General features: G+C 40.7%; 1 protein-coding gene across 1 annotated transcript in view; it reads left to right on the forward strand.

Moving 5' to 3' along the window:
• Window positions 1-24,620, forward strand: part of LSM11 (LSM11, U7 small nuclear RNA associated) — an 88,509-nt gene that overhangs the window by 14,493 nt on the left and 49,396 nt on the right. The window lies entirely within an intron of this gene.

Genomic DNA, 24,620 nt, shown 5'->3' on the forward strand with positions numbered 1-24,620 from the left:
AGGAAGTTGAACTGCCCAAAGATTTGTGACATTGATTACTTGAGCTCTGTTTGCTTCAGAACTGAGTCGCCTGTAAGAGAGACAGACAAAAAATCACACGGATGCTTACAGAGGGAAACCTCAAGTTAACTGTTAAGACACGATTCCCCACTTTCAAAGAATATATTGAGCTGGGTTTAGCCAACATGCAAGAAATTTCTAACCACTTCAGTGGTGGAAAAGGTGAACTATGCTCCAGTTCAACCCCTTGCTTATTTGTTTTGTATCTCAGAGACTTCTGATTAAGCAATAATATCATCATTAATCAAAATAAAGGCAGAGGAGTCAGCTGGTCTGTACATTTAAAATGTACAGTGACTGTTACATATTAGCAGGGGGATGGAGGCCAGTGGAATGAGATATATCTATTATCTTTCCCTAAGCTTCCCGGATTCTAGTGGCAAGGACAAAAAAGTTTATTGCCCAACCACATTCTTCTCTGAGCAGAAGTGAAGCACTTTTCAGTCTGTTTAGTTGCCACTAGGTGGCAGTGGGTTAAAGAGAACTGCTTAACCAGAGGCCCTAGAAGGACTTGAGTCTCCGGATCTCCAGTCACTGCTACAATTCATTGTTAAATGCTCCAGTCTGAACAGAGATAATCAAGGAGAAACAAGCTATGATCAACCCAAGTGGCAATATAAACGTTTCTTCCCAATATCGAATGTGCCTAATTTGAAGCCTAGACAACCTGACTGATGGCAACCAGCCAGTGAATGTGCTTGGAGAGGAGTAGCAAACGGAGACATTGCCCAGCGTCTACTGTTTCAGGGACTCTATCACTGTTCTCACGTCATGGGTTTCCTTGTTTCTTCTCAGAGTGTGGTCAACCCCACCCAGACTCTTCCCAGCTGCTGGCTAAGGATTACCCCAGGGAAACTGTCCTGAGGCCCCTATTTCTCAGCACTTGTCTCACTTTTGGAAACAATTCTGTTCTACCCAGTGTTGATGCCTGAGAGCGCGCTTGTAAGAAAGGTTGCAGCTGTCTCGTGATTCCATGACCAGAATTGAGTCTCCATCCCAAGACCAAGCAAATTTGCTCCTGAGTCAAAGGAAAATTTATAATAAACACAGAAAAGTCTGTTGTTACAGGCTGGACTCTGGGGGCAGATGGGGTGGGTGGGCAGTGGTAGTCAGTCAAGGCCTTCCAAAGACCTTCTCCCCTCTACCTCAAGAAATAGTTTCTCAGCAGCCTATAGTGAAGAAGAATACAGAATGTGAAATAATAAATAAGTCCTCCAAATGAATAACTATAGATAAGATTATAATAAAAAGCTTTATCTCATGCCTTTTTGCACTATGGCAACTTGCACCACATTTCACTCAGTCATGCTATGTGAAGGGGCAGAGGACAGGTCAGGCAATAAAGAAATACTGTCATTTTTTAAGCATTTCAGCCCTATACTAAACATACATGCAATACTTTATTCGAATACAACCACCATGAGCGAAAGATTTTATCCCTCTTCCGTATGTGAGGGAACTAAAAGTAACTTGCCAATATCTCTCTGCTAATCAATGGCAAATTTGGGAAATTATCTAGATCTGACTGACTCTCAAGTTTATTATTAGCCAGTTATACCTCAAAAATACTAAATTTCTCAGGCATTGACCAGGAAACTGACCAGAAACCAGAGAGCTGAGTTAAAATGTGGTTTGGTTATCTGCTTCAGGCATCTCTAGTGCCTTCTGATTCATACAGTTCTTTAGCTGGAAGTGGACGTGCGCACAGGGTTTCATGGCTTCCAAAGAAGATAAAGGTGGTGAGCCCCCCAGGGCAGTAGGTCCACTGTGGCTCTGGGAATAGTGGCTGTCAAGTGAGCTCCAGGAAGTATTTCATCGACTAGTACGTTTGGCCCTGGAAGGGTTATTGATCCAATAGTCTTGTTAAAAAACGGATGGAGTGACTTAGTGGTCTTTCCCAGCTCTCCAGTATGCATTAGAACATCTGCTGTCCCTATCCTTCCAATTGTCTCCAACACTTGGGAAGAATGCTTTCTCTGGCCTTGACCGTAAATTCATCTTATTAAAGAAACTCTTGTCAAGGCTAAACTATGGATGTGCTAAAGCTACAGAAAAATAAAGATTACTTAAAGGCTTATAGTCTTTCTCCAGAGACCTGAAAAGGGGCACAAGCAGAAAGGTTTGGCAGGCTGTCTGTCCATCTTTTAGAATTTCCTTTCAACTTGATAATGTGTTAATTTCCAGAATATAGCCAATCCTCGGAGGAGCTTGCTGTCCTAGGCTCTTATTTATACTAGTTACTTCTGAGCCTCAATTTCCTGATCTCTAAGTAGGAATGATACCACCCACCTCATAGCGTTGGTGACAGAAAATGCTTGGCCTGGACAGTAAGCACTTAATGTCATTTACACTGTGATGAGCTTGCTATGTGATGCCCAGCAGCATTCTTCATTTCCCTGTGCTTGCTTTCTATGTCCTGAGACCAGGCCTAGAAAACAAATGCGCAGAGCAGAATGGTGTTGTCATTCTTTTTTCTAGCATACAGGTGTGTGAAATACTATTCTCCCTGAGTTCTCTGTGCTCTCTTATTTGGCTTTCCCTGGGTTAAAACTTCAGAATATCATCAACTTCTCCACTGCTGGGAGAGCTGTGTGCTCCCCCAGGAATGACATTAGGCTCCACGGGACATTCATTAGTTGGGGTTACGAGAGGACCACAGGGCACTGGAATGGTAATTTCCTACATGGGACCCCAGTGACCCAGAGCGAGCTAGCTCAGCTGGTCTGAGCATGTGGCTAATGAGGGAAGGGTCATGGTTTCACTCCTGTGTGGGCCAATTAGTGTCACGTGGAAAAGCACGCTCCTGGGGCATCAGGCAGCAGCCTTACCTGTGTGTGTGGCACTGGTCACCAGGATGGCTCAGTGTGGCCATCATCACTATCAGAAACTCAACCCAAAGCTTACATCCTCTTTCTTTTTATTAGATAGCCCATTGTTTCCAAAATGTGAGTCATTTGGAGAGCACTTTCATGATTTTTGCCTTATCCTAGGCAGACTACTGCTTATTGATTCAATATTTTTCTATAAATTGACTCACTTTTTAGCTTACACTTATCACTACCATCAATGGCAAGTTGGAATATTTGCCCTAAATTGAAAGTACACATTGAAAGAAATATACAACTATTGAAATTAAAATGTTTGTCTTCAGGGGCGCCTGGGTGGCTCAGTCAGTGTCCAACTTAGACTCAGGTCATGATCTCGCGGTTCGTGATTTCGAGCCCCACCTTGGGCTTTATGCTGACAGGTCGGAGCCTGGAGCCTACTTAGGATTCTGTGTCTCTCTCTCTCTCTCTCTCTCTCTCTCTCTCTCTCTCTGCTCCTCCCTGCTCCTCCCTGCTCCTCCCTGCTCACACACTCTCTCTCTCAAAAATAAACATTAAAAAAAAATTTTTTTAAATGTTAGTCTTCATACTATCTGCAAACACCTCCTGAGCCACAAGTGATCAAGAGTGTTAGTAAATGTTGCACTCTATAAGCTTTGTGTGTTTTATAATATACCCACTGTTCTGTAATAAAATGGTCACATCAGCAAAAACAATATTATATAAAGCAATTGCTTCAGTGGAAAGAGTTGTAATCAGTGACTGGGGAGTTTCACACTTGAAGTGATGAAATTATTCTTGCAGGAATTTCAACACCAAGGGTCTTTCTAAATGCCATAAATATATAGCTATAAAACCTCAACTCTGAACAAATCCAGGGTTTAATTTACATCTAGCCTTTGCTCAAAGTCATGGCTTTTGTTCGCACTCTCTACTGGCACTATCATTAACACTGTGCTTCTTACACATCCTTATCATTATCTCCTGTTTTATGATAAACAAAGCCCAAACATGCAAAGCAGATGTGTTGACTGCACAACATCTTTGTTCCCCTCCAGTCATGAGCCAGTTCACACTAATCTGCCTGGTTGGCCAGTCCCTTACAGAGATCAAAGTATAACCAATAGTGGTGTTGGTAATAAAAATGTATTCCCTAATTAATTGAGCATGTTACATCTAATCCAGTTATGAAAATGTGCACTGGAGGACAAATACACATAAAAAGATACACACACACACACACACACACACACACACACACAGGGCTCTTCAAGTTTGAGAGCGGGCCTGGCCACTTCCATTATTTGAGGCTCCCAATACATTTAAAAAAATGAAGAAATGTCAAAGCAAAGTTGTAAACTTTGTGATATATTTTTAAAGTTCTAGTTGAATGATAGACACCTTGATCAATCCTCTTTGCGTATCTGTGAGTGGCTGTGAAGCCTCATTTGGAAATGGAGCCACAAGTGTGTATGTGAGGTCTTGTGAATGTGAAGTCCAGAAGGTCTTCCCTCTCTGCCCCCAATGTCCAGAGATGGGCTCTGACAGAAAAATGGACTTATAAAGGGATATGGATTCAAATATACCATGAGGCAGAGTGTAACATTTTAGCAGTGTGGAAACACCAAGTCGCTCAGGGTATATTTTTGCTCCTGTCTCCCTTACCTTGTGGTCTCTTGCTAAAGCCACTCCTGTTATTCGGTGCTGCTTGGGTTTCACACTTTTATAGCTTCCTCAGAATCCTTGGAAAGCCATTGATTGATAGCAAGAGGGCCAGGCCATCTTATAAGTGCCAGAAGACTTACTTAAATCAGAAAATCAAAATATTAAGAAGCAGGAATGCAGTTATAGTTTTCTTCCGTTGCACATAGAGCAGATGAGTACTTTAACTGCAAGAACTACTTAATGACTGCACACACATGCACATGTACACATACCCACACACGGTACAGGGCAAGGAAATGGCTCCATGTCATTAGCATTTACAGAGTTCTCATCGCATGATTCTTGCTGTAATAGTTAAGACTGTGTAATGGGGAATGTTGTGTGTGTATTTATGGAAAACAGTGCAAAAATAGTATTTACTTAAGAGTATCTGTTAGAATTCTGTTAGTATGACCTTGTTCTAAGATTGATGCATACTTGTGATCTTTGCCCGAAAGCAATTAGTTCATTTGGTATTCTGCGTGAGAAATCTTAGGCCTGTGTACAGACTCCTCCCTGCCCTTGCCAGGTCCAATTATTCCTCAGTAAGTCCTCTTGCCCCTCCTTCTCCCCGGTCCCCAGAGTTCATCTGAGCACATCTGTTGCTCCATGAAAAGTGTTTTGGCAGAAAACTCCCCTCTCCTGTGCTGGGAGTCATCTGTCCTCACTGGCTTGGAATTGTTTTTGCTTACTTTGTTTAAAAATATATCTGTACACACACATTTATATACCCTTATGTATAAATATATGTCATTTCATTTATTTATTTACTTATTTTTTTTAACATTTATTTATCCTTGACAGACAGAAAGAGGCAGAGCACGAGCAGGGGACGGAGAGAGACACACACACACACACACACACACACACACACACACACACACACACAGAATCTGAAGCAGACCCAAGGCTCTGAGCTGTTTGTTAGCACAGAGCCTGACGCGGGGCCTGAACCCAAGAACTGCAAGACCATGACCCGAGCCAAAGTCGGACGGTCTACTGACTGAGCCACCCCGGTGCCCCTATATGTGTCATTTTAATAGAGAGACTAACATTAGGACATCAAACCAAAAGTAATTTAGATTCCAATTCCAAAATGGTTGGGAGAAACTGCTTTAATTAAAACCCTCACATGACAGAGGAAGAGCCTGGAAGGATTCAGCATGTTCCCTTCCAGCTCTCACTTCTACTTCAGTCCTTCCCAAATGTATCCCTCAGTGATCATACCTCAATCATACCAAATCTAGGTTCTTTTGCACTGAATGGGTATTCAAAATTTAATACTAACTCTTCAGGGGCACCTGAGTGGCTCAGTCAGTTAAGCGTCTGACTTCAGCTCAGGTCATGATCTCACAGTTAGTGAGTTCGAGCTCCGCATTGGGCTCTCTGCTGTCAGCACAGAGCCCACTTCAGGTCCTCTGTCTCCCTCTCTCTCTGCCCCTCTTCTGCTTGTTCTCTCTCTCTCTCTCTCAAAAATAAATAAAAATAAATTTAAAAATCCTAACCATTCATATTGAAAAGTATTGGCAAGGACCTAGTAGATCTATTTTAGGTCACAGAGATCTTCTTACCAGAAAGTAACGTACCCAGGAACACATCCTGCACAGGACTGCCCCAATGGTAAGCCATGACATCTTGAGTAATATAACTGATGCCTCAGTTCTTGGGGCAGCTGCAACCTCTGGGCCAGTCGCCTCCAGCCAGAAGCATCAACAGCTTCATCAGGGACCCTCGAGGGTGGCTGAATGGAACAAAGTATAAAGGTATGACCCATTGTCACGTGAACTTTGAACCCCATGAGCCTGAGGATATCCAGATTGTTATGCTCTGTGTTAAGAAGCTGAATACAGAAGCTAAAAAGTTGCTTCATAACTCAAAAGCCAGTGGTGACAAATGCCATTGCCACAAGGTAGCTACTATTGGAGGAGTTTGTGTTCCCGGTACCCCAGATGCCAACACCAGCTACATAATTTGCAGGGCCTAGTGCAAAATGAAAATGCAGGGCTACTTGCTCAAAACTCATTTCAAGATGCCAACAACAGAGCATTAAACCAAGAAAAGGCTCCTTCTAAGTGTGGGGTCCTGTATGACAGCACAGGTTGCACACCCATGAAGCTGGCCCTGCAGGAAGCACAGCACCAGGCCAAACTGGAGCCAGTCACAAGTTCAACAGGGGTGGGGAGAGGGGCAAGGAGGTTCTTGGCAGGCACAGCACTGAATCTGTCTTCACAGATATTGGATTCTTCCCTCTGTGACTGACATGCCCTTTCAGAGGTGTCCAAGCTGGCTGTGCTTAGTAACTACTATAACTATGCATGAGTGGCCTATGAATTAAAGCATTTTTATTATTTTGAAATAATTTTGTTTGAGAAAGCTCCCAAAGACTTGAAATCCAGTCACACAATCTCAAGGAATTTCAGTAGTGCAATTGTCAATGAAAGAAAAAGAACTGTTAGATCCGTTAAATAAGGCCCAAATGTTATAAAATTTGAAATGGCTTCAAAAAATGTTTTACTTTCTTGGTATTACTAATTTGTGTGAACAAAGTTTATCGTTAGTGATGATATCAAGAATTTGAAGAGACCATGATTAAAAAGTCTTGACTGTATTAAAAGTCTTCATCAGGAGTTGCTATTTGAAGCATAAAATCTGATATTAAAAAAGCTATATTTATAAAAAGCAAATGCTAATTTCACATTAAAAATTAAAGAAATTATTTTTTGGAAATTTTACACAAATTCAGTATGTAACATCTTTCCTAAATTTTGAATTTTATTTTCTTATAATTATATAATATTAAAGAAAGACTAATGGAGGTTTTTGCCAAGACCCATATATAGATGCCCCAAGTCCCTTCCAGTTTACTCCAGTGTGTATCTTAAAATATCATCATTTTCTATGTGTATTACAAAGGAAAAATGTTGAAAGCACCAATATAGCCAGCAGCTCTCTCAAGGAGTCAGAAGCAACTCACCTGTTTTCACCTACTAATCGTGGCAGAGGTTATCGGGCTTTGACTTGGGAAGTCAACGCACAACTGAAAGAATTCGACCATGATGACAATTAGTAGTATTTTACAGAGCTGTTGAAATTATTACATGAGATACTGCATGCAAAGTGCTTAGAGAAATGTCCGGAACATGGGAAGTACTCAATGGATGGCAATTCCTATCACCTGGCAACTTGGATAACTAATAAGTTGACACATTCTTCTGAATCTTGTCCACAATGCTTCAGCTCTGTTCTTTACTTTCCATTCCTCCTGTTCCATCCCATTATAACTTAGTGTTTTTCACTGCTCGTCTGGACAATTACACTAGCATTTTAATTTACCTTTCAATTTCCAGTGTCTTCATTTTTGACCTATCTGGTTCGATTAAGATGCTTTAGGTGGCAAGTAACAGAATATCCAACTGAAACTTATTCTTTCATATAGTAAGACACCCAAAATTTCCAGAGTTGGTTCAGAAACTCAACAATATCAGATCTTTCAGGTTTAGGGAGTGTGTGTGTGTGTGTGTGTGTGTGTGTGTGTGTGTGTGTAGTGTTTTGTTGGTTTTGCCTTCCCCCTCATGGTCTCAATATGGCTACTATAGTGCTAAGAATTACCTTCACTAATGATGATATACAAAAGAATGGAAGGAAAGAGTTCTTGTGTGTCTCTTTTTATCAGAGAGGAAGATTCTTCCAGAAATCCTCTTAGAGTTCCTCAGGACACATCCACCATAAACCAATACACAGGCAAAGGGCAATGGAATTACAATAATTGGTTTAGACTTTTCATCACTCATCCCTGGACCTGGGCCTACATTCCCTAAGCATAGTACTAGTTCTATAGCCAAAGAGAACTGGGATTCTGATAGCCAGGAAAGAACAAAGGCTCTTGGGTAAACAACCAACAATGTCAGTCAGTCCTACCTACACACTACTGGTGATTCATCAGGCATTTCTTGTTCCTGAGAACAAGAGTTCTCAGCCTGCTGGGTGAAGTCCCTGTCTCTTCACGTGGAAATAAATGCTTGGTCCCTAATCTAGTAGAGGAGTTCAGATTTCATGAGCAAAATCCTCTTGGAGCATCATACTTTTCCTTCATAGCCCGTTATCACCTTTTGTAATTATATATGAATTTAGGGAAGTGCATGACTAGTGTCTCTAGTCCCTAAATTCCATTAAGACCGTGTCTGTTTTGCTCACCATTATACTCAATACTTAATACAGTTCTTGGACACAGTGGGTATTCATAAATATTTGTTGAGTGAATGTCTATACTTGTCAAAGCGAGCAAGCAGAAATTTCAATAGTTAGATATTTAATCTGGCAAAAGCAGGTTTCTATGTAGCTATCAAAAGAGGTTGAAAGAATTTGGTACCTTAACATCACCAACATTTTGTTAAAGGACTAATTGCCAAGCCCCGTATGCACGTGGGACCATTAGTAATTCTGTAGCTATGCAAATTAAAACAGTGATGTATGATTTATAGCTTTAATAACATTCTGAAGGCTCTTAAATTTTAATCACTTGCAACATCCTTTTTAATATTCAATTACTTTATTAACTAATTAGGTCACTTGCTGAAAAAGCACATAAGGCTGGTGCTATTTTAATATCAGCTGAGCCTCACAAAATACCTTTGAAATGGTGCAAATGGTTTATTTATTTTAAACAGATCATTAAGATGCTATAATTAATAAACCAATTACCAAAAAAGGCCTGATAGTGATAGATGCACAAGTACAATAGCAGTGTCCGATGGATTAGTCATTTTTATACACATATATCAAGGGGAAAAACTTAAATGAAACCCCATTGTAAAAAGTGCTTGCCTAAATAATTAATTTGTGCAATGACTGATAACCCTATCACGGCAAACCTAACTTGAGGCTTGTTCATTACACAAACCTGTAATGTGTACTTTCATTTCATCTAATGACACTCCGGATGGAAAATCCACAGCATGCTAAACTTGGTGTTCCTTATTTAGTTACAAGGGCCTTAATTCACAGATGAAGCTGGACACTTCATGACTTATCAGTGCATTGGTGTGAGCCAAGCTTCCCAGAGGAGAATCAGAAGGAGACACAGGATCGGCAGCATCCCTGCTTATTGATTTCTCAGCACCGTGTTAAGGTCTTCAAAGCAAACAATGTGAACAAAGAAAGCTGAGGCCAAACCCGTGGGGATTTTTCACCCGATATTCTCAAAGGAGATCGCATCATAGCACTAAGCCTGCATGGCTAATACACAGATATGTTGGGACTGTGGCTGGGGGTGCAGCTCTCAGGCTCAGAATAGAATTTTATTTCTGGGATCAGGGTGAAGCAAGAGGAACCAAATTATTTTGCTGGGCTGGGAAAGAACACTGTCAGATCCTAGAGGCCTGGTAATTTTTTTTTTTTTTTTTTTTTTTTGGCTACCAACCAACAATTTAATAATAAACATAATAACCACCATTTACTAAGTGCTGACCATCTAGTGAGTAGACATGTATTGAATGCCTGTATCATCCTCCCGGATATTTCAGGGTATCTCTTTCATCAATACTTATTTACTGAGCACCTTCTAGAAGCAGGCACTGTTCTAGGCACCAGAGATACTGGGACGAACAAGGACAGACAAGTTTCCTGCTCTCATGGTGTTTACATTCTACTGGGGAAGCGAGACAAGACCCATGATTCCCAAGGAAACAAAATAGTAACAACTTCAGACAACGTAGAGTGCCATGAGAAAACTTAAACGGGAGACTGGGAGGGTGACAGCAAGGCGTTTCAGAGGAAAGCAGCATTTGCCAATGGACAGGAGGGTCTTGAACAACCTAAGAGTTTGTTCTTCCTCCAGCGTCACCAGTTGTTTTCTGTTTAGTGTCCTTTCTAAGGTAATGGGGGTGAGTGGGGAAGGCAATAAGGGAGGGGGGCAGTGGGGTGGGGGTAAGAGTGGCAGGTAGGAGAGATGGAAGAAAAACACAAGATGGCATTACTATGTTGCCAGCATTATCATTATCATTCTTTGCAAGGGCAGGCACTTTTCTGTAGCCTGCCTCCAATATGAACTTGTGTGGATCCTGCCGTTGGTTACGTGTGCTGGTAGGTGGTGAAAAACTGCAGAGAGAGCTGTTTCTCGTCCCTGTCTTCTTCCTGCCACTGTCATGCTCTGCAAGTGATTACGGCTCTAGTTTATGTACTACCACTCTGTTTTAGCACCTTCATGATGTGTTGATGGAACTTTAAAATATTCATACATTTCCACATTGTCCCAGGGATGTTAGGTTCTTTGGGAAGAGCAACCTAGCCCAAACAACAAATCTGATGTAGACTACTGCTCAAAACTGTGAGAAAAAATATCATTCTGCCTGGGTCGCTAAGGAAAAACATCAGAAAAGTTCCCCATAATCTCTGTCAATTGTGAACTAAATAGTATTCCATCAAAGTGTGCCCCTCTCCCTTCCAGGGCCCTTGGGACTTTTTATCACACCCATGCGGACCAATGTATATCCAATTCCCAGCACTAACTGAATGATCTCTGAGAGGTATGTTAAAAACATCCTTTTAGAATGAGATAAGAAAAGGTTAATTATAAGCAGACCCCTATATAATGAATAACTACTTTGGTGTATGAAGCTCTTCCCCCCTTCACTGACCCAAAATAGACCCTACTCCTGAGTGTATGCGAAAAGAGCATGCTAGTGATACTTTAGTATTGAAGAGGAGAAGAGCTGTGAGCTTCGTAGTGAACCTCGACAAGAAAAAGCTAGTTCTGTGCATCTTTCATGTCCTGGAAGCAGACTAGACTAGAGGACCTTTTCAAAGTGTTCACAAACGTCTCCATTTCTCACTCTTGTGGCTTTCCCAACAGTTCAACATAAACTATTCTTACCCAAATTTTGTTCTATTTATTCACTAGCATTGTAACAGCATTGTAATCTGTACATTGTCTTTGCAACTGTCTGTTTCTGACACACTGAGTATTAAATAAATCTTTGCTAAGAAAATGAATTACTGTAAACTGTTTTTACAGAAAAATAAATTCTGAGTTATAAATGAAGAGTAAGAAAATCTGGGAATATAGTCCATTTGTGGCCTGGGTCTTCTTTCCTTTTTTTAAATTTGAACTGGAAGAAGATGGTTGGGTTTTGAGATTTCCAAAGGGCTGTAAAAGTGATCCTTTCACATGTGAGGGTGACCTCTTGGACACACTTCTTTTCCTCCAGAGTGGGTTCTTCAGAGTCTCCTATCTTCCTCAGGGATAGAGTAAGAGAGAGCAAATGTGCCTAGCACAACAGACTGCAACCGAACTAATAGTGCTGGCATGGGGCTCTCAATTCTCTCCTCATATATGGTAGTGATCGAATTTTTCTGACTAAACATCCAATTTATAAAACAGTGTTTAGTGTCCAATCCCTTAAAGTATATACTTATAAAATAGATATCTGTTCTGTCAGTGTGCATTGATCATTAGTAAAACTTATTTTCCTATATTTTAGATAAAATCAATGCAAATAGATAGAAAATAGATATCCTTGTCATGCCATGGCAAATCCTCTGGCGTTCTCCCAGGGCGTGTGTAAACCTTCTCTTGATGACCACCACGCTGAGCAATTGAGGTAACTTAAGATAGCCGTGGCTTCTTGCAGAAACATGTCCCAGTTGATGGGGAACAGACCTACTACTAGGAGCATCTTAAGAGCATATTAAAAGTTAGAGTCTTACATATGAATATAAATGGAAAATGCATTAAACAGGGGCACCTGAGTGGCTCAGTTGGTTAAGTGACTGACGTTGGCTCAGGTCATGATCTCGCAGTCCGTGAGATCAAGCCCCACACTGGGCTCTGTGCTGACAGGGAGGAGCCCGCTTGGGATTATCTCTCTCTCTTTCTGTCCCCATCCTCACCCCCCTGTTCATGCTCTATGTCTCTCTCTCAAAATAAATAAATAAACAAAAAAAGGAAGAAAAAGAAAGCGCATTAAACAAAACATTCTGGCCTTTGACCTTCTGTGGATCTTCTCTGGAGATCACGGGTCAAAGCATTCAAAGAGAGGTTCAATCATGTCATATACAAGTGTTTCCCCAAGTTCTGCCCTTCCCATATTACTCTTAGCCTCATCATAGTACTGTAGTATTGTTACTTTAGAAATATTTTCTTTAAATTTTCTCATTTTCACTTAAATTATTATATTCAAAAGATTCTTTATAGCACTACCATAAATGGAATGTCAACTTCACTTGCCATAAATGGAAAGAAATAAAAAATTTATCTGTGTAATTATTTAAAAACCACAATGACATATCACCTCACACCTGTTAGAATGGCTGTCATCAAACAGACAAGAGATGAGCCTGAGCCTGAGCCTCAAGACCTTGAGGTGACAGTGACTGCACCAGCGACTCCAAGCAGGAGGAGGAAATGGGCAAGGGGAAGTCCAAGTGACGTCGATTTTCCTCTGAAATTGTCGCAGAAGGGAAAAGGAAAAAGCCTTCATCTTCTGAGTTCCATTAGATAACCAAGATGTTAAATGGAAAACCAGAGGTTGATCATGTTCAGTCACCACTGTCCAAACTCAGAAGGGACTTCCCTTTGCAAGGGGAAAATAAAAACTAATTTATTTTAATTAAAAACAAAAACAAAAACAAAAAAGACAAGAGGTAAATGTTGGTGGGAATATAAATTGGTACGGTCACTATGGAAAACAGTATGGAGATCCCTCAACAAATTAAAAATAGAATTATCATATGATCCAACAATTCCACTTCTGGGTATGCATCCATAAGAAATGAAGACAAGATATTGAAAAGATATCTTCACTCCCAGGTTCATTGCACCATTCTTCACAATAGCCAAGATTGGGAAACAACTTATGTGTCTGTCAATGGATGAATGGATAAAGAATATGGGGTGTATGTATATCCTATGGAATGTTATTCAACCACGACAGTGAAGGAAATAATTCTACTTGTGACAACATAGATGTAGCTTGAGAACTAAGTGAAATAAGCTAGACAGTGGAAGACAAATGCAGCATGTTATCACCTATATGTGGAATTTTTTAAAAAGTTAAACTGAGAAACAACGAGGAGAAAAGTGGTTGTCAGGAGGTTGGGGTGAGGGAAATAGGGAGAGATTGGTAAAAGAATACAAACTTTCAGTTATAAGATGAGTAAGGTCTGAGGATCTCATGTAAAACATGGTGACTGTAGTTGATGGATAACACTTGTATAATTTAAAGTTGCTAGGAGAGAACATAAATGGTCTCACAAAAAAAAAAAAAAGAAAGAAAGAAAAAAGAAAAAGAAAAAGAAAAAAAGAAAAGAAAGAGAAGATAAGTATGTGTGGGGATGGATGTGTTAATGAGCTAGATGGTGGGGGGGGGAATCTTTCGCAATATATATGAATATATCAAATGACCACAATGTACACTTTAAATATCTTACAATTTTATTTGTCAAATATACTTCAATAAAACTGAAAAATAGCCTTTAAAAATGTCCCCCCCCCAAATTCTACCATATGCTCCCCAAAATCACAAAATCAACCCAAACAAACAAAAAACCCAAAGCACCACACATTGGGAACTATTGCCTTAAGTTATTTAAAAATTAATACAATACTTGCTGGATCTTCCTTTCATGGTTTTCTCTGGCTGTCTTGACACCTGTAATCAAGCAACAGATTATATCATCAGCTCCATCACATACTTTCCTTTTCCATTGAGAGGCCATAAAATTTACGAAGTGCAGCCCTCTCTGCCAGGGCTCCTGGGCTTGGAGTCTAGCTCTCCCATTGATGGACCTGCTGAGTGAAGCAGGGCCTCTGTTTCCCCACCCCACCCCCCATCCATGGATCAGAATCACTGAGAAGTCAATATTATTCTTAGTTTTGTCAAATGCCCATGGTTCTTTTCCCATGTCACAGATATGTTTTGTGTTAAGAAAAATGACCCAATTTGGTGTTGGTGGCAGTAAATATTTGAGAAATTACTTTTATATTTTCTGGAAATATTCAGTTTCAGTTTTTCTCCTGATTCTCTCAACAAAGTTATAGGACTGCCATTTCTCGTTCTGGAATAGGAAGCTAACACACTGGCCTAGTGTAACTGAAGCATGGTGGACAGAAAGAGTCCTGAGTCCTGTACTTTTCTCTTCCTTCCTTCCTTCCTTCCTTGGAAAAAGTGTGCTGCATGATGAAAGACTAACCAATCTGTGTAACACCCAGACAGGCATGACTTCTGACAGCCAGTCCTAGTTCACCAGATGTGTCCCATGCACTGTGATGGGTCATGTCAGCAGGGCCTGTAGCTCCACAAGCTTTCTGTCAAGATTCGAGCACAATTCAAGGCAGCGTGTGGTAAGCGTGCCCTTGGAGCGCAGATGGAAGGGGCCACACTCCACGCCTTCAGCAGGTTGGTTAACAGCATGGAGTTAGAGGGACTGGATGCCTGTTCCTTCCACCCTGCAGAGCCCCATTTTGCTCCTAATGTGTAAAATGGGGCCTACACTGTGGCTTGTTATGCCATTTCAGTAACAGTCGAAATAATGTAGGCTCCTCTGTGGCCCCTTCTTCATTTTCATTTGTCCCAGAGGTGATGCTGGGGGACCTGAGTCTGCGGTTTCCTTGAGTGGGTTCAATTTCCACCTGCCTCTCAAAATGTGGACTTCAAGTGCATCCTGGTGTTTTCATATCCAGCGCCATGCAATTATACTCCAATTAGGTATATTTTATGTTGTACACAACTCTGTATGTATACATCTATGTTGTGTATGATTCTGTACATAACACCATATGCAATTTAAAAGATTTTCAAGAGCAATTCTGACCTTACCCCATATCTGCTATATTCCTGCTTCTACAAACCCCAAGGGAAGCTGTAACTTCACTGGAATACCAGCTCACAGATCATCATGAGACTTCGATGGGAGAATGTACATAAACTTCTTTAGCATAGTGCCTGGCACAGTGCTGATAATGAAAGTTAATATAACCATGATAATTAGGGTACTATTATTGTTTTCCATCTAGGGTGGAAACTATCAGCTGTAAGAGCCTACTCTATGGTTATTATGAATATAATTATCCTAGGAAAGAGAGACAGAGAGAGATCACTTCTCCTGGGGTTACTCTTCACAGAGAAGAATGGGCATTTCAGATAACAGCCCTGGGTCCAGGTGAAGGCCTCCAGGGTCCTGGTGCCAGGACTGGCCTGGCACAGTGTTAGGAGGAAAGAAACAGGAGCCGAGTATGCCAGCACTGGGAAGTGGTTTCCTTTTGTCGCCACATGAAAGAGGACCAAGCATAAAAGTCTGAAAGGGTAGCCCATGGTTAGATGGCCCTGAATACCTGGACTTGATTCAACCAGGAATGGGGAGCCATTGGTGGTATATGAACCAAGGAGAGATGAACAAGACATTTGAAGTGAAGAAGAGGCAAGGAACATGGAAACCAATTAGGAGGCTGTTACAAGACATTTGTGAGAAGTCGTTCTGAGCTCAAACAAAAGTGGTGGCCAAGGAATGGAAAAGACACTAGCTGATTTAGAGCAATGATAATCCTGTATGGTCTCAGAGCAGGTCTCGGATATTTTATTGTTCTTTTTTGCTACAGTTATTTATTCCATCTTTTTGAAAGTTTTTACCATTCAACAACAAATTTAAAAAATCCCTTTCAAGTATAAAACATGGAATTCTGAAGCTATAACTAATGGGAATTTCAATAATGACTTACCATTACTGAAGGATTTTATGAACCACAGCATTGATGGCTGAATCCTAAGAAAGCAACTGTTATGGGAAGCCCATGGAAAAATCCTCAATGTGGGGTCTGGGACCCACCCACACTTGTTTTAGAACAATCAAAATCTACACCCTTGACAGAGAAAAACACCATCACCTAAGACTGCACACCCGAATGAAATGAACTGAAGCTATCATCTGCCCCAAATAGCTTTGAACTGTGGTGAGGTGAAGGAAAAAAAGAAGAATTGAATAATAAAAGGAGACTGTCTTACAAATACGTTATGAGAGATGAATAAATACTACTATTTACATCACTTGAGTTTAAGCCATTTATTGGCTGGTAACTAAGATATGTATAACTATGTGTATACAGGATGCATCATGAGTTTTTAAAGGAATTTTTTTCTTAAGAAAAGTTTGTTTTGTTATTGTACTTGGACTGAAAATGTTACAGTATTGTATCTTCCTGATAGTATCTGCCTGAGTATGGCACTGGAATTCTTTCAAATATCTCCCCGCCTGCTCAGAGTTAGAGAATAATTACTGCATATCCAAATATGACTTCCTACTAGATATACTGTGGTATAGGATATTGTCATATTTACATGACCAATACAACCTGTCCTTCTCTACCAAACCACTTTCCTCTGTCACTGACCAAACCCATCGTTTGAAGCTTATGGTGTTTACTTGGCTTTCCACTTGTTATATGAACATATTAGATGGGTTGGTAGTTGTGGTGGTAATTTTTATATAGATTTGGGGGGAACTGGATCTTACATTCCCATGAATAAGGTGATAGTCTCTGTGTAGGAATTCAGGGTGACATTTTATTTAATAAAGGAGTCACTCCCACAACTGGGAGATAATAGGGTTTTACATATGTTTTTGATGCTATGGGATTAAAAAAAAAACACTGTAATTTGGGGCGCCTGGGTGGCTCGTTAGGTTGAGTGTTCAACTGTTCAACTTGGCTCAGGTTCAAGTGTTCAACTTGGCTCAGGTCATGATCTCACAGTTCGTGGGATCAAGCCCCGTGTTGGACTCTGTGCTGACAGCCCAGAGCCTGCTTGGGATTCTCTCTCTCCCTCTCTCTCTCTCTGCCTCTCTCAAGATAAATAAATAAGTAAACCTAAAAAAAACAAAAACAAAAAACCATAATTCTCAGCTTTTGATAGAACATCACATTTGTGATGTTATAGGGAATGGGTGGGGCTTAATTCACCCCCTCACCTTTTTTAAAAAACTTATTCCCATGGTGTGCATTTTCGTATATTTTCCAGGCTTGAAATTAGAAAACAAAATAATAAAAAAGAATAAACTTCAAGGTCGTATTGGTTTTTTTTCTTCAAAAGGGCCAAGGGGGAGAAAATGGAATCTGATCAAAGGCCTTGTGTCAAGGAAGAAAGCAGAAATCCAAAATGAGCCAAATGGCACTTCCTCAAAAATTAAACATAGAATCACCACATGATCCAGCTATTCCACTTCCAGATATATGCCCCAAAGACTTGAAAGCAGGGATTTGAATAGATATTTGTGCACTCATGTTTATAGCAGCATTATTTATAATGACCAAAAGGTGGAAACAGTGTAAGTGTCCAACAGATGGACGGATAAACCAAACGTGGTGTTGTATATACAAGGGAATATTTTTCAGCCTTAAAAGGAATGAAATTCTGACATATTCTATGACATAGACGAACCATGAGACGTACTAACTGGAATAAGCGAGACACTGTATCATGGCACTTTGTGAGGTATCTAGAGTAATCAAACTCATAGTAAAATGGTTGCTGCCAGGGGCTGAGGGGAGTGGGGAATGGGGGGGCGGTTAGTGTTCCATGGGTACAGAGTTTCAGGTAGGGAAGATGGAAAGTTCTAGAGATGGATAGTGATAATGGCTGCACAAAAATGTGATTTACATTATACCACTGAAAAATACACTTAAAATGTTTAAAATGGTAAATTTTTTATTCTACCACACTTATACACATAAATTTATATTATACACATAAAATAAAATCTGTATATTTTACCACAATTTAAAGAGATGATATAAAATAGAAAAGGTAGTTGAATTTATAAGAATTAAGCTTCCAGGGGTGCCTGGGTGGCTCAGTCAGTTGAGAGTCTGACTTCAGTTTAGGTCATGATCCACGGTTTATGAGCTCGAGCTCTGTGTCGGGCTCCTGCTATTAGTACAGAGCCTGCTTCGGATCTGCTGTCCCCCTCTCTCTCGGCCTTTCCATCTGGTTTTCTTTCTCTCTCTCTCTCTTCAAAAGAAATAAATAAAGTTTAAAAAAATAAAAATTTTGGGGCATCTGGGTGGCTTAGTCGGTTAGGTGTCTGACTTCAGCTCAGGGCACGATCTCGTGGTTTGTGAGTTTGAGCTCTGTGGCAGGCTCTGCGCTGACAGCTCAGGGCCGGGAACCTGCTTCGGATTCTGTGTCTCCCTCTCTCTCTCTGCGCCTCCCCCACTTGAACTCTGTCTCTCAAAAATAAACATTAAAGCAATTTAAAAAAAGAATTAAACTGCCAGCCTTTCTCCTTGCCCATTATTAATATTACCCCAAAACCTATACATGAGCACTTTGATGAGAATAGAGTGATGAGTATGTTTGGCTGTGAAAATGCTCTTCTAGGTATAATCTCTCCTTCACCTGGATAATAACCTCAATCAAGACTTCTATGAATATGTCCCTCAAGAAACCTCAGCCACTAAACTGGGCAAGTGTGGTCCTAATCACACAACTGTTAGGTTGGTGTACCACTTACTTTAGGGTCTCATTGAGACCAGTTATCAAGGCCTGAACTGTCGCCTGCACTGGGGTAAGGGGTTCCCTCAGGAGGACCCAACAGCTCCCAAGTTACATACAGATACATAGAAGTTTTGTTGTAAACATTTTCCAATTCACTGGAAGCCTGTCTTGCACCACTTTGATCCTGATATTAACTGCCTTTCTTACCTGGAGGTGACGCCTTTGTTTTAAAGTGTCTTGGCAAATGTGTGGTTTAGTTGAACAAAACGGAAGGGATTTTTGAAACACAGACGTTGTCAGCCTCAAACCAGGCAATCAGGAGTAAAAAGTTGTACATCAGAAACGTGGCCACCAGTTTGGGAAGAGTGTTAGCCCAAGTGTAGAGCTACAAAGACACAAGCAGCTAACAGTTGATTGTTAACCTCCCAAACTCGATTCAATGTGACAGTGACAGTTGACAGCACATTGCATCCAATCTCATTTGAAGCTGACAAAGATTGTTTCTGCTTTACATCTATTGGTTTATTAATGGTCTACAGCCTCTTAAGCAGATGCATATTCATTAGGTAGCCAGCTGTTAGGAGGTTCCCAGATGTCGAATGTAACTCTGTCTTGGAACGTTTTTTTTTTCCTTATCATGAAACAAAGTAATTGAGGCCTTATTAAAGAACCAGTTAATTACTAAAGCGGTACCTTATGGCACCCCTTTTATCATTCAAATCTGAGAACTCTTGGGACATCTAAAGAATTTGGTGAAGAGAGTATTTAAGAGCCAACCTTTATTATATATTTATATAGAGAGATAGTGTGTGTGTGGAGACATACATACACACGTTTCTCTGTTGGAGGAATTAAAAGCATGTGAAGAGTTCTTAAAAACTGAAAAATTTTCAGCTACAGTATCCTTTCTTTGGTTCATCACGGGCATTAGGTCCAAAAGACAGCACTGATAAAGCCAGTATGTTCATTGAAATTCAGGGCACTTTGATTTTCTTTTATTTAATTTTATCACTTTCCTATGAAAGATAACTTGAAAAATGTTTTTTCAACCACTCAACCATCTCAGCTTAGTGTAACTTATGTCTCAAACTTCATTTGATATTTTTCATTAAAGTTAGTATTTTGGGGGTAGCATCTGGGTTGGCTCAGTCGGTTAAGCGTCTGGCTTCAGCTCAGGTCATGATCTCCCGGTTCATGAATTTGAGGCTGCATTGGGCTCTGTGCTGACAGCTCGGAGCCTGGAGCCTGCTTCAGATTCTGCGTCTCCCTCTCTCTCTGCCCCTCTCCCACTCATGCTCTCTCTCTCTCAAAAACAAATAAACACTGAAAAAAAAAAGTATTTTTTCCATATCAAAAATAATTCAACTATTGGCAAACTAGTTTTCAAGTTGCCACATATTTCTAACTGCCCTTTAAAAAATGAAACCTAAAAAAAATAAACTTGAGAAATATAAAAAAGTAAATAAATAAAAACCTTATTCTAAAGATGTCAATTCAAATATTCCCTTAAGAACACCTTAAATCTAGAAATTCCATTTGTACTTTCATTTGATAGCTGGGCATCTCAATTCTATTTCTCAAACCCAAGAATCACAGGAGCAAATAAAAAATTGCAAAGAGCACACAATCTTTAAAAGGCATTGCTGTGCACTTTTTGAAATGGATTCCTTAAACAAGCAATCCAAGGCCATCCACCTTTCCGGCAGCTTGCTCTTAATATATCTTCTGAGCCCTTGAGGAGCCTTCGCATTATACTCCAAACCTGCTGGAATTTTCTGCTTCCGATGTGGCTAATGTCTTACGCTAAGTTACATCACCATTTCTACAAAACAAACAAAAGGTTCACTCTTCAGATGAGATCAGTTTTTATTTGCTCTGTGGCTCATCTCCTGCTGGCGACCTTTAGAAAATGCAACAAGATTTCATAAACATTCAGTGCTTACTTAAAAAAAAGTATCATTTAACAAGTATCTACTGGCTACTCTGTGTAGAGCGTGACAAGACACCTGGGACAATATGGTCAGAGATCAGGGATATGCAAGAAAAACCTGATAATTTATCTGAATGGCATGTACAATCTTTAAGAGGTCTGAAATATTATAGAGGAGAAATGAGGGATAGTGGAATAAAACTGGATTTGGATTCTGAGGATCTGTGCTAGGAGACATGGTTTCACTAACTATACTTGGCCTTCTGGGAGCTGGTTTCCTCATCTACAACAAGGGGCTAATAACTGTCTTACCTTCTCAGCTTAGGGTAATTGTGAACATCAGGGAGGAAATGAGTGTGAATCCACTCTGTAAACTATAATAGGCAAATGCGTTTTGTTACTTCTTGAAGTATTCGGTTTGTACTTATAAATGGCCCCTTTGTATCTTTCACATATGTGTCAACAATTGATATATTTCAAGTTCGACAGTAAACATTGCCACACAATTTTCCACTCAAGTGTTTTACAGCCCACGGCAAGTTTTTCCAAGTGAGCTCTGTGAAAACAATGGCAGTGAAAGCACATGGGACCTTCAGAATACACCATCCTTGGTGGTCATGATCCCCTGAGGAACTTTCGAGGAAAGTGGAGTAATTACGTACCTCAGCCTTCTAAACCTCAGTGATTACCATGTCCTTGCCGATCTCCTCAGCTTTCCTGTTTCATTGAGCTCCAGCCACACCCACTAAGCTTCCGATGGTTCTTTTTCCACTTGGAGGTTTTCCATGTGGGCTTCATCGTTCTTCTGATCTCTATATAAAAGCTCCCTTCTCAGAGAGGCCTTCCTGAGTTACCCTACCTAAATTAGGCCTCCCGTATTTTTTTTTAAAGTTTATTTATTTACTTTGAGAGTGAGAGAGAGGTCGCTGGGGAGGGACAGAGAGAGGGTGAGAGAAAGAGAATCCAAGCAGGCTCCACACTGCCAGCCTGGAGCCTGATGTGGGGCTCGATCATGAACGGTGAGATCATGACCTGAGCTGAAATCCAGAGTTGGACACTTAACTGACTGAGCCACCCAGGCTCTTCTCTCCTATTTTTGGCATAACAGCCACTTAACTATCTCTTTCAGAACACTTAAACATGCACACACTTCCATAGATTCCTAGCTACGAGGGTTTGGACTTTCTGCATTTTTATGATGACTGTTTTGGTATTGTTCCTCTTGATTTAATTGTTGATAATCGAGAAGTGAAAATATCATGAAAAATAGGAATGCTGGGGCCCAGTCTACTACCTAATGTTTGGGCTGCCTTTTAGAAAATAGGGTTTAATAAAAGGGGTATAAGTCACCAGACACAAAACATCACCTCTTCAACACTTCACTAACAGAAGCTGATTCTGTGCCCATTACACACCAATTTCCAAAATGAAGCTCTTCTGGGGTGAGAGGGAGTCCTGCTTAGGATTTCCTTCCTCTTTCCATGGCAAAAACTCTGACAGACTTACTAACTGAAGTCTGACCTTGCTGATCAGTTACTGAAAATTGACAGTCTCCATTTTGGGGACCCTGCATAACAATCTTTTTAAAGCTACTTTTGACCAGTTTCGGACGAACCTGTTCCATATCTACCAGAGGGAGGTCATTGTTCCATAGGTTGTGAGAATGAGGGGAGTTGATGTACATAGGGTGAAGGTGCCCAGCCCAGAACTTGCTCCTGCCATTCCGGGAATGGATGGAAACCTTGCCAGATTCCTCCAATTTCAGGGATCAAAATTCATCTAGGTTCATAAGGAATACCGTGAATGTGCATGCACTACCTCTATAGCCACATGCTTCCTTGAGATATTTGGTAGAGAACACAGTATATGAAGCTGCCAGGCTGCCTTGCAAACAAGTCATAGGTCTTCAGGTTTGAGCCATTTTGCTCTCTCTTCTCAAGGGACAGAAAGAGACGTTTGAAAGGTTCACAACTCATCACTCAGCACCCAGTCGCTCAGTGTAAGTTCTTTTAAAAAATCAAAATGGGGGGCGCCTGGGTGGCGCAGTCGGTTAAGCGTCCGACTTCAGCCAGGTCACGATCTCACGGTCCGTGAGTTCGAACCCCGCGTCAGGCTCTGGGCTGATGGCTCGGAGCCTGGAGCCTGTTTCCGATTCTGTGTCTCCCTCTCTCTCTGCCCCTCCCCCGTTCATGCTCTGTGTCTGTCTGTCCCATAAATAAATAAAAACGTGAAAAAAAAATTAAAAAAAAAAAATCAAAATGGATAAGAAACTTACTTCTTCATATTATAGAAGCTAGGAAATATGCACTAGGTATCAGAAAATAATCTCGAAAACTGAGCAAACATGATGCCACAAACTTCTAGTATTGGGTATCCAGAGAGTAATTTCATGTGGCAGTCATTTTGCTGGTGACTGAGTGAAAGGCAAAACTAAATGCTTTGTACCTCAAGCAGATCACCTTATAAACAGAATAAATCAAACAGAGTTACCATGAAGTAATCTTATTTGTTCTCAATACTATAGTGGGGAGGGGCTCTTGGGTGGCTCAGTCAGTCTGACTTCAGCTCAGGTCATGATCTCACAGCTCGTGTGTGCATTGGACCCTGCGTTGAGCTCTGGGCTGGCAGCTCACAGCCTGGAAACCTGTTTTGGATTCTGTCTCCATCTCTCTCTGCCCCTCCTCCGCTTGCACTCTCACTCTCAAAAATAAACATTAAAAACATTTTTTTAATAAGTAAAAAAAAAAATAAAATATTATAGCCGTGTGGCCTGTGGACCACTGGGGAGCCCTGAGACCTGTCCGGAGCATCTGCGGGTTCCTACCCTTTCCAACCTGGTATCCCTGAGGCCAGACCTTTTTCATGTACTTCCACCAAAACAACACTGCACAGTAGACTGAATGCAGAAGCGCATAAGAGAATCCAGCAATAAGCTAGGTAATAAAGAGATTTTCAAAAATGTAAAAACACTGCCACTCTTCTCACAAATTTTGATTTTGAATTTTTTTTATAAAATTATATTTTGACAGGTAATGGGGTTTACTATAAAATCTATTAATATTTTTTAAGTTGCTCAGTTTTTATTTCAAGTACAGCATATATCAACAGATATGACCCACATAAACACAAGCTCTTTGGGGTTCTCAATCATCTTTAGGGTGTAAAGGGGGTGCTGAGACCAAACTGTTCATACACAACTCTAAGCACTCTTTTCTCACCATGAAATGGCAGAGTGTGCCTGGGGCACTTACTTAAAGAACACAGCTGCAAGATGTATAGTTAAGAAAACTTAAATGGAAAAGAAATGCAGGGCTTGACAGCCCAGGAAGCAGTTATTTAAAGTAATGACATTTACTTTAAAGAATAACAAACAAAACCCATGTTTGCCCATCAGGACTTTCAAATCCCTCCCAAATCCCTGGGAAGCTAACCATCTGAATTGGCTGCACGCTGATTCCCTTACCCATTGGGGTGAGCAAGGGCAGTGTGAAGGGGTGCAGGAGATACTCATGACGTCTGCAAGGAACAATGCATTATTAGCAAGGCTGCCGTTATTAAGAAGGCACGCAAGAATTAAGGGCATAATGAGTAAGAGTTAAAAAAAACCTTCATGGATAG

The sequence above is a fragment of the Puma concolor genome, chromosome A1, assembly GCF_028749965.1.
Source record: "Puma concolor isolate L17-30 chromosome A1, mPumCon1.1.hap2, whole genome shotgun sequence".
NCBI lineage: Eukaryota > Metazoa > Chordata > Mammalia > Carnivora > Felidae > Puma > Puma concolor.